Consider the following 9,256-nt stretch of genomic DNA (forward strand, 5'->3'; position numbering starts at 1 on the left):
GAGGCTTGGCTGTGTTGATCCAGGTAAAGCACTCAGAAGAGAGCCTGGCGCCCAGCAAATGGTGGGAGTTATCGTGGTCGGCACTGTCACAGTGACCCAAGGGACCGCCAGCTCCTGGAAGGTCCTTTCCTCCAATCCACATGACGTGAACTGAGAGACAGAAGGAGCCTCTTCTCTGCAATGGATCCGGGAAATGGAGCCGCATGCTCCTCCCGCCAGAACACCCATGAGTGCCAATTAATTTTCCTGACCAGAAGTATAAAAATAGACTTCACTCCCTGAGAGCCCAGGAACACCATTTGCCAGGAGAAGGCTGAGCAGATTTTCCTTTTGCAGAAGATGCCGCTCACCCCCGTCTGCCCATGGGATGGTCCACCATGCTTGCCACTGGGGTGCCACGAGCTGCAGGGACCATCAGCCTAAGCCACTCCAGTGGCGAGGACCTGGGAAGCGGGTGTCGGGAAGCCCAGAACCGCGAGAGCAAAGCCTGGTTCATCGGGGCTCCGGGACCCGGATGAGTTAGTTTCTGAGCCTCAGCTTCCTCATCTGTAACACAGAACCCACCTCCTAGGGTTTAAGGAAGAATGAAAGGAGATGCTAAACAGGGACTGTTTGGAACACATGTGACAGATGCTCAGCAAAGCCATTATGATGCCTTTTATGCCTTTTCGTTTCGGTAGCCTGAGACTAAAACATCCCAAAAACATCCCAAGGACTAATCGTTCGGTAGGGTCAGAGCAACGGGCAGCTCCAGCCATTGGGACCTGCCTGTAGCCCACTTTAACAGCCCTGTGTGCTCCTCCGGCCCCCCTGCCCCGCCATTGTCCCGCGTGTGTTACCTTCCTGCTCGGTACACCCTGAATACACAGGGTGCTCTCTGAAGCTGGCAGCCTTGCAGATTGACAAGCTCAGAGCTGAGAGGGGCCCTGAGCACTGACCAGGGTCCCAGGCCAGGCATGGTGACCCGTGTTTTCACCATACATGGTGAAAGGAGACGTGATGAGCTGGACCCATGGATGATGCAGTGCAGAGACGTCAAGCGACTTGTTCAGGTCCCAGACAACCAGGAAGAGGCTAAAGAGAATTTGGACCAGGATTCTTTGACCTCGATTCCAGGAGTCTTCCACTGCTCCAAGCAGTAAGAGATTCTGTGCTCCCACCCTCCCACTCCATTTTGTAGACCAAGAAACAGTAAATAATGCAGCATCACAGTCGGCACCATCTCCTGGGCAGGCTCTGCACACGCATGGCCTTGTCTGATCCTCCCAACAGCTCTGCGAGGCGGGAAAGGTCATTAACCCACTTGAGAGATGAGGAAACTGAGGCTTAGGAAGCTGTATGACATGCTGGGGTCTTCTAGCTGGTTTCCAACCCAGGATTCAAAGCCAGGTCTGTCTGACTCTGCATCTCACACATTTAACCATCAAGCTACAATGAGTTCCTAAATGAAGCCTGGAGAGGGTATATTAGTCACCGCCCCCCCTCCAAGGTCAAATAATAAGTAAACAGCCATTGCCAAGGCCAGAGAGAAGATCTGCAGAGTTCCAAGCTCCTCATCTCTGGACCCCAAAGAAGGAGGCCTGGGCAGTTCGATCTGTGTTCCCTGCAGGAGGCAGAAGAGAGGGTCCTGCCATCCGAATGCCCATAAACCGCTACCGAGTGCCGCCAGCATGCTGAGCAATCTGCAAGAAGCTTGCAAAACAAGCTCACACCCCCACAGCCTTCTTTGTTTTGCTTTTCCTAATCAGCTCCCTCCAGGGAGCAGCTAGAATGGCCACTTTCCTCACCAGGCAGCAAGCTCCCGTCTTTAACCCCACACTGCATTCAGGAGTCTCAGGCTACCGAAACGAAAAGGCATAAAAGGCATCATAATGGCTTTGCCGAGCATCTGTCACATGCGTTCCAAACAGTCCCTGTTTAGCATCTCCTTTCATTCTTCCTTAAACCCTAGGAGGTGGGTTCTGTGTTACAGATGAGGAAGCTGAGGCTCAGAAACTAACTCATCCGGGTCCCGGAGCCCCGATGAACCAGGCTCTGCTCTCGCGGCTCTGGGCTTCCCGACACCCGCTTCCCAGGTCCTCGCCACTGGCTGGTGGGCTCGGGGCCAGGATGGCAACTCTACACCATTTGACAGGAGCCACGAGGACCAGGTCAGGGAGGGATGAAGACAAGACGGGAGAGAATCAGGTATCGGAAGGATGCCCTCCAGATCACGGTGACTGCGGTTCTGCTGCCTTCTCTGTGGTCTGCTCTATACCAGACACAGTGAGGAGGCTTCAAGGACACTACTACAAAGAACTCCTTATAGCACTTTGGGAAAGTAGGAATTATGCCTTTGGCAGACTGTAGAAACTGAGGATCAGAGAGACTAGGAGTTTGCCCAAGGTGGCACAGCTCTGGAATGGCCAAGGGAGATGCAAGCCCAGATCTGTGCAGTTTCGAAGGATAAGTATAAACACATTGTTGGGAGCCAATCCTTCATGGGTCTTTGTGTTCTGCACGCCTTCTGAGTAAAGGCATAACAGCGCTTGTTCCAGACTATCTTTGTACAACAGTGATGTTTGTACAGCAAACTGTGTCTCCTAAGAAAGAGACAGCGTCCCCTCTGGGGCAGACGGCCCATTTATTTCCCAACCAGGATGATTATCTCCCTCTGAGACAAAGGCTGGGCAGGTTTGCTAGCAGCTCCCTTTGAAGGAGCGGAGTTTCCTAACTGCGGGGTTCCTCACCGTTACACAAACCCACTGCACTCACAGAATCCACCTGGGCTGCTCTTCCTGGTCCCTGTGGGACCTGCGGGGTCAGGGGCACTGATGTGAACACGAAGTTCATGCTGCTGACCGTGCTGTGAGCAATAAAGCCCTCTGTCACACCCCACAGCCTTCTTTGTTTTGCTTCTCCTAATCAGCTCCCTCCAGGGAGCAGCTAGAATGGCCACTTTCCTCACCAGGCAGCAAGTTCCTGTCTTTAATCCCACACTGCATTCAGGAGTCTCAGGCTACCGAAACGAAAAGGCATAGGGTCTTTTGGTCAGCATCTAGGGTCTTTGGTCAGCATCTTTTACATCACGGCAGGCTAGCTTGCAAGCAGGTAAAATTTCACACCCTTCACAGTTCTTGACGTATCTGTGCTAAGGTTCACAAGAATCAGCTGCCCCAGTCCTGGAAGGGAGAACTGGTTGAACAGCAGCACTCGGGAAAGAGGGACCTCGCATTAGCATGAGGCAAAGGTACGGCATTACGCAGGGCAAGATTCAGCTCCCAGCGGCCATATTAGTGGGTATATCAGGGCTAGATCCAAGGAGGTGATAGGTTCTTCTGGAGCATCATGTCTTGTTCTGAGAAAACCGATTTATAAGAAGACTGACAGACCAGAGCCTGGCCTGGTTCCAGAGAGAAGAGGCATTTGGAAAAATAGTTGAAGGAAATGGCCACATTTAATCCAAAAAAAAAAGGGGGATGATGCAGGAAGATGCAGAATGATGGTTCAAACATAGCAATTGTTACTGGCATTTGTGCAGTCCTGTACAGTGTGTACTTTTACATCCATCATTTCATTTTATTCTCCTGCCCGTGCTGTGAGCTAGGTGTTACTACTCCCATTTAACAGAGAAACTGAGGCTCTAAAACGTTAAGTATCTTTCTCCAAGTCATGAGGGGGAGAGCCAGGCCTGGGACTTGGGCATCCGGCTTCCCCATCTCAGGTGCTTTCTGCAGCCCCAGGCAATTACAGGACAGGCTACCACATGCAAGCTGGATTAGACTTGCTTCCGAGGACCAATGGGCAGAGTTAAAGGGAAGATGATTTTTGACTCAAGAGAGGAAGCTCAGAATGAGTAATTCCCATTTACTGACCCATTACAAGGTGCCACGTTACCATATTTAAGCCTCAAAATCCTGATTTATCGTAAGTTACCGCCACGACCATCATCCCATTGCACAGGTACGAACGCCGAGGCTTGGAGAGATGGAGTGATTTCCCCGGATGCACAGTGGCAGGGCCGTGTCTGAGCCCAAGGCTACCTGCCTCTAGTGGAAGTCACTGACTTGCGAGGTGGTGTGAGCTCCCCATCGGTAAAGATACAGAGAGTGACTCAGCTTTCACAGGAATGCTGGAGAGGGATTCTGGCATTTTAGGGTAGATCTGCCCAGGTGATGGGGCCAGGGTTCGAGAGCAATGCAAACACGTGAGTCAGAATTCACATGCACACAGGTGAGGCAGAAGCCACCCTTAGGTGGTAGAAGAAGGAGGCAGAGGGTGTAGACGAACCTGAGCACCTGCTGAGGGGCAGGCTCTGTGCTGCACGACCCCCCTGTGAGGGCAGTGCTGTTACACACCCATTTTTCAGAGGAGGAAAGTGAGGCTCAGAGAGCCTGAGAGTCTGGCCCAAAGTTACCCAGGCAGGAAGGGCTAAGACAGGCTGTCTTGTGCTGAATGGAAAGCCCTAGTCCTGGGTCCCACACGTGGCAGATACCCTGCAGATGGCAAGGGAGGGTGCTGGGGCCTGCGAGTTTGAGGGACAGGATGCGAGGTGTGCCGGCAGGACTCGGTGTAACTGGTGCCTTCGGGGAAGGTACGATGCAGGCCAAGGAGGAAGGGCCTGCAAGCTGACGTAGCCCATGGTTTTCTATCCAGCTTTTCCCATGCTTTTATTGATTCCCTGCTCTTTGATTCCTTTATTAATTGTTTACCAGCTCTGGCCCTGGACTGGGCAGCAGCAATGCCGGCATAAATGAGACATGAACCTTTGCCTTCCGGGAACCTCAGACACAGGGATGCTCTGAGAGAGAGCAGGACGGAGCGCCGGGGGCTCAGAGGAGGAGGGAGGGCCAATCACTTCCAGAGGGAGCAAGCTTCCGCTCCCCCAGACCCCTCCCCGGTTCTTGCAACCTCCTGTGGGCTCTGCCTTTGCCTCTGGCAACAGCCTGTCTGAGCTTTGGAACAACTTGCTTCAGCCACAATCCACTCTGCCCACACAGGCCCAGGGAGGAAGACGCAGGCTAACAGAGGGCTGGGCTGCGGAGGTTCGTGACACAGAATCACACCTGCTTGGGGCTCAGGTCCCCCTCCATTCCCACTTCAACGCTCTGCAATCTGTCAGCTGTTACTCAGCATTGGTGTCCGGGCCCTGGGCTCAGACCCAGCCTGTCTTAGCCCTTCCTGCCTGGGTGACCTCGGGCCAGACCCTCAGGGATCTCCGAGCCTCGCTATCCTCCTCTCTAAAATGGGCGTGCGAGAGCACTGCCCTCCCAGGGGAGGTCGTGCAGCACAGAGCCTGCCCCTCGGCAGGTGCTCAAGTTCGTCTACACCATCCGCCCCCTTCTTCTTCCACCCGAGGATGCCTCCTGCCTCACCTGTGTGCTTGAGGTTGATATTCTGTATGTAATTTGTGCTCACGTGATGTTGGTGAGGGTGACAAAGATGACGAAGGCTGGTGATAGCTTCTTTCTGGTTCCTTGACATCCCCCAACACAGCACGGGGGCCGTCCCATGGCATGCGGACTCCATGGCCCTCCCTGCCTGACTGATTTGGTTACTGGGATACACAGCGGGGCCTAGGTGGGATCTCCAGTGGGAGTGAAGAAAGGCTGGCAGGATGTCAGAGAGGGGGCAGGAGAGGCAGGCAGCACAGCCACGGCTCAGCCAAGAGAGGCGAGGGGGCAGGGGGCCCGGGGAGCGCATTCGTCACCTCCCTCAGGTCCCCTCAAAGCCGCTGGAAGCCAAGTCTTAATACATCTCTAATCAGCCCCCAGAGCTCCGTGCTGAGGCGCTGGATGAGGGGCTGTAATGGGGTCTGGAAAGGACAAACGGGGTCCCAGCTGTTGGCTGCCGCCCTGGGTGGGCCTGAGGCTGGAGCAACCTGCTCCCCACCCCCTCACCTTCATCCTCCTGGGGAATGAGACTCCCCCGGGTCCAGGTGCCTGAGATGGAGGCCCAAGGAAACCAGCCCTACTCAATAGGCTGCCCAACGTCTGGCTGCCAAACCTGACACCCGGATCACTCCCTGGCTCTCACGATGTCCCATGGAGCATCCTGTCACAAGACTCTCTGAAGGAACTCAAGTGACAATGGCAGCGTAGAAAGGAATTTGGGCAGTCCGTGCACTGTCTGGCTTTCTAAGTCTGGTATCAGAGACTCAGCTGTGAGCTTCCATGCATTACCCACATTTTATGACATTCAGAAGAGGCAGAGAAATGCCAGGTCAAGGTTCCAGAGGGAAGGGAGAAGCAGTGGGCCAGGTTCAGACTTAATGTTATATTCCTCTTCCCACAACGGGAGGAAAAGAGCAGGGGTGGAAGCATACTTCTTAAAAACACAGGGTTAAGGAAATTCTGCTTCCAGCCAAGATGGAGTAACAAGGACTGGATCTACCCTCCCAACGGAACCAATAAAAGAATGGACAAAACACAGGGAAATGGTTTTCAAGACACTGGACATCAGGCAGTGAGGGACAGTGACCTTTGAGAGATGGGAAACAAGGAATTGACTCTGTTTACTGCCTGGGAAGAGTTTCCAGGCTGTGGAGCAGGAAAGGGGAACCCAGATAGAGCCCAGTGGACTCTGGGGTTGAGGAGATGGGACTGAGAGTCTGGGGAGACCAAGGCAGCTGGAGACCATGAGGGAGAGGATGCAGAGGAGAGAGCTAAACAGGGACCTGCAGAAGGACCGCTCAGATAGTTAGCAGAGGACTGGTGAGCACACGTGCGTGAGGAAAACGCCCGAGGCAGCAAAGAAGCACCCTAAAGGATGACAGGGAATAGTACCTGGCATCCATACAGGCCAGAAATAGTACCAGTTTCCACCAGCCATTTTGAAAAATCTCATAATTCACAGGGCACTGGGTAGAATACTCAGAGCAGCCTTGCCTCAGTAGTGGGAAAATATTACTCTTAGACTAAAGATGGCTCTGGTCCTGGCTAACAGATCTTAAAAACAAGACCCAAAAGGATCAAACTGTTTCCAAGTAACATAACTGCATCTCAGAACAGGGCTTGAGACTAATTATAAGAACACAGAAATATCTCACATCCAACAAGGTAAAATTCACAATGTCTGGCATCCAATCAAAAATTATCAGGCATGCAAAGCAGCAGGAAAATATGATTCATAATGAGGAGAAAAAGCAATGAATCAAAACCAGCCCAGAGCTGACGCACATTTAGAATTAGTATATGAGGACTTCTGAACAGTTGTTATAACTGTATTCCATATATTAAAAAGCTAGAGAAACACTGAACATGTTAAGAAGAGGACTGAAAGTTTAAGAAAGACCCACATTAAACGTCTAGATATGAAAACTACAATGTCTGAGGTTGAAAATACATTGGATGGGATTAGCAGAGATTAGATATTCAAAAAAATATTGCTGAGCTTGAAGATATGTCAATAATAACTATCCAAAATGAAACACAAACAGAAAAAAAAAGCCTCAAAAAAAAATGAACAAGCATCAGGAAGCTGTGAGACAACATCAGGCAGCCTGATATACGTGCTAGAATCTCCAAAGGAGTGGAGAGAGACAGGGGAAGAGAGAATCTGTAAAGAAATAATGGAAAACTCATAGAACTCAACAATTAAAAAAATAATCTAATTAAAAATGGGCAGAGGACCTGAATAGGCATTTTTCCAAAGAAGATATTCAAATGGCCAACAGGTACATGAAAAGGTGCTCAACATCACAAGTCATCAGGAAAAAATACAAATCAGAACCACAGTGAGATATCACCTCATGCCTGTTAGAATGCCTACTATCAAAAAGACAGAGATAACAAGTGTTGGAGAAGATGTGGAGAAAAAGGATCCCTTGTACATTATTGATGGGAATGTAAATTGGTGCAGCCAATATAAAAAACAGTACGGGGGTTCAAAAATTAAATTAAATAATTAAAAACAGAACTACCATATGATCCAGCAATTCCACTTCTGGGTATGTATCTGAAGGAAATGAAATCACTGTCCTGAAGAGACATCCACACACACAGTACAATAACCAGGACACTGAAACAAACCAAGTGTCTATTAACAGATGAATACTTAAGGAAAATGTGGTATATTAATATCTACATACATGTAGATGAGGTTATAAGATTGACATGAAAAAGAAGGAAATCTTGTCATTTGAGACATACTGAATGGACCTTGAGGGCGTAATGCTAGGTGAAATAAGTCAGAGAAAGATACTCTCACTTATACGTGGAATCTAAAAAAAATAAACTCATAGGAACAGACCAGATTGGTGTTTTCCAGAGGCAGGAGGTGGGGAACTGGGTGAAAGTAGTCAATCTTATAACCTCCAGTTATAAGATAAATAAGTTCTGGGGGTATAATGTACAGCATGGTGATCATAGCTAAATACTGTATTGTATATATGAAAGTTGCTATGAGAGTACGTCTTAAAAGTTCTCATCCCAAGAAAAAAAGAATTGTAACTATGTGAGGTGACAGATGTCAACTAAACTTATTGTGGTAATCTTTTTTGCAGTATATATATGTATGAAATCGTTGTGTTGTACACCTTACACTTATAGAATGTTATATGTCAACTATATCTCAATAAAACTGGAGGGGGGAGAAAGAATGGCAGAGAATTTTCCAAATGTGATGAAAAGTATAAACCCGCAGATACAGGAAGCTCCCAAACCCTAAGGACAAGAAGCAGGAAGAAAACTACACTAAGGTACATTATAATCAAAGTGCTCAAAAATCAATAAGGAAAAAACTGTAAACACAGCCAAAGGAAAAAAAACACACATTATGTTCGAAGGAACAAGATAAGGACAGCAGCAGATTTCTCAGTGGAAACAAGGGAAGCAGGAAGATGGTTGAATAATATCTTTAAAGCATTGAAAAACAGTCAATCTAGAATTCTATGCCAAGTAAAAAATAAACATTCAAAAATGAAAGCCAAAAAAAAAGACTTTTTTTCCTCAGACATACAAAAACTGAAAGAATTCATCACCAGCACTTTTGAACTACTAGAAATGTTAAAGTCCTTTAGACAGAAAGAAAATGATAACACATAGAAATATGGACCTACACAAAGGAATAAAGAGCACTGGAAATAGTACCCATATGGGAAAATATTTAAGTTTTTCCCTTACTATTTAAATCTCTTTCAAAGGTAATTAACTTTTAACAAAAATGATAACAATACAATGTGAGGTTTAAAACACACATAGAAGTGAAATGTGCAACAATAATAGCAAAAAAGTTTAGAGGGGAGAAATAGAAGTGTATTGTTATAAGGTTCTTACAC

Source organism: Mesoplodon densirostris, chromosome 4 (genome assembly GCF_025265405.1).
Source record: "Mesoplodon densirostris isolate mMesDen1 chromosome 4, mMesDen1 primary haplotype, whole genome shotgun sequence".
NCBI classification, from domain to species: domain Eukaryota; kingdom Metazoa; phylum Chordata; class Mammalia; order Artiodactyla; family Ziphiidae; genus Mesoplodon; species Mesoplodon densirostris.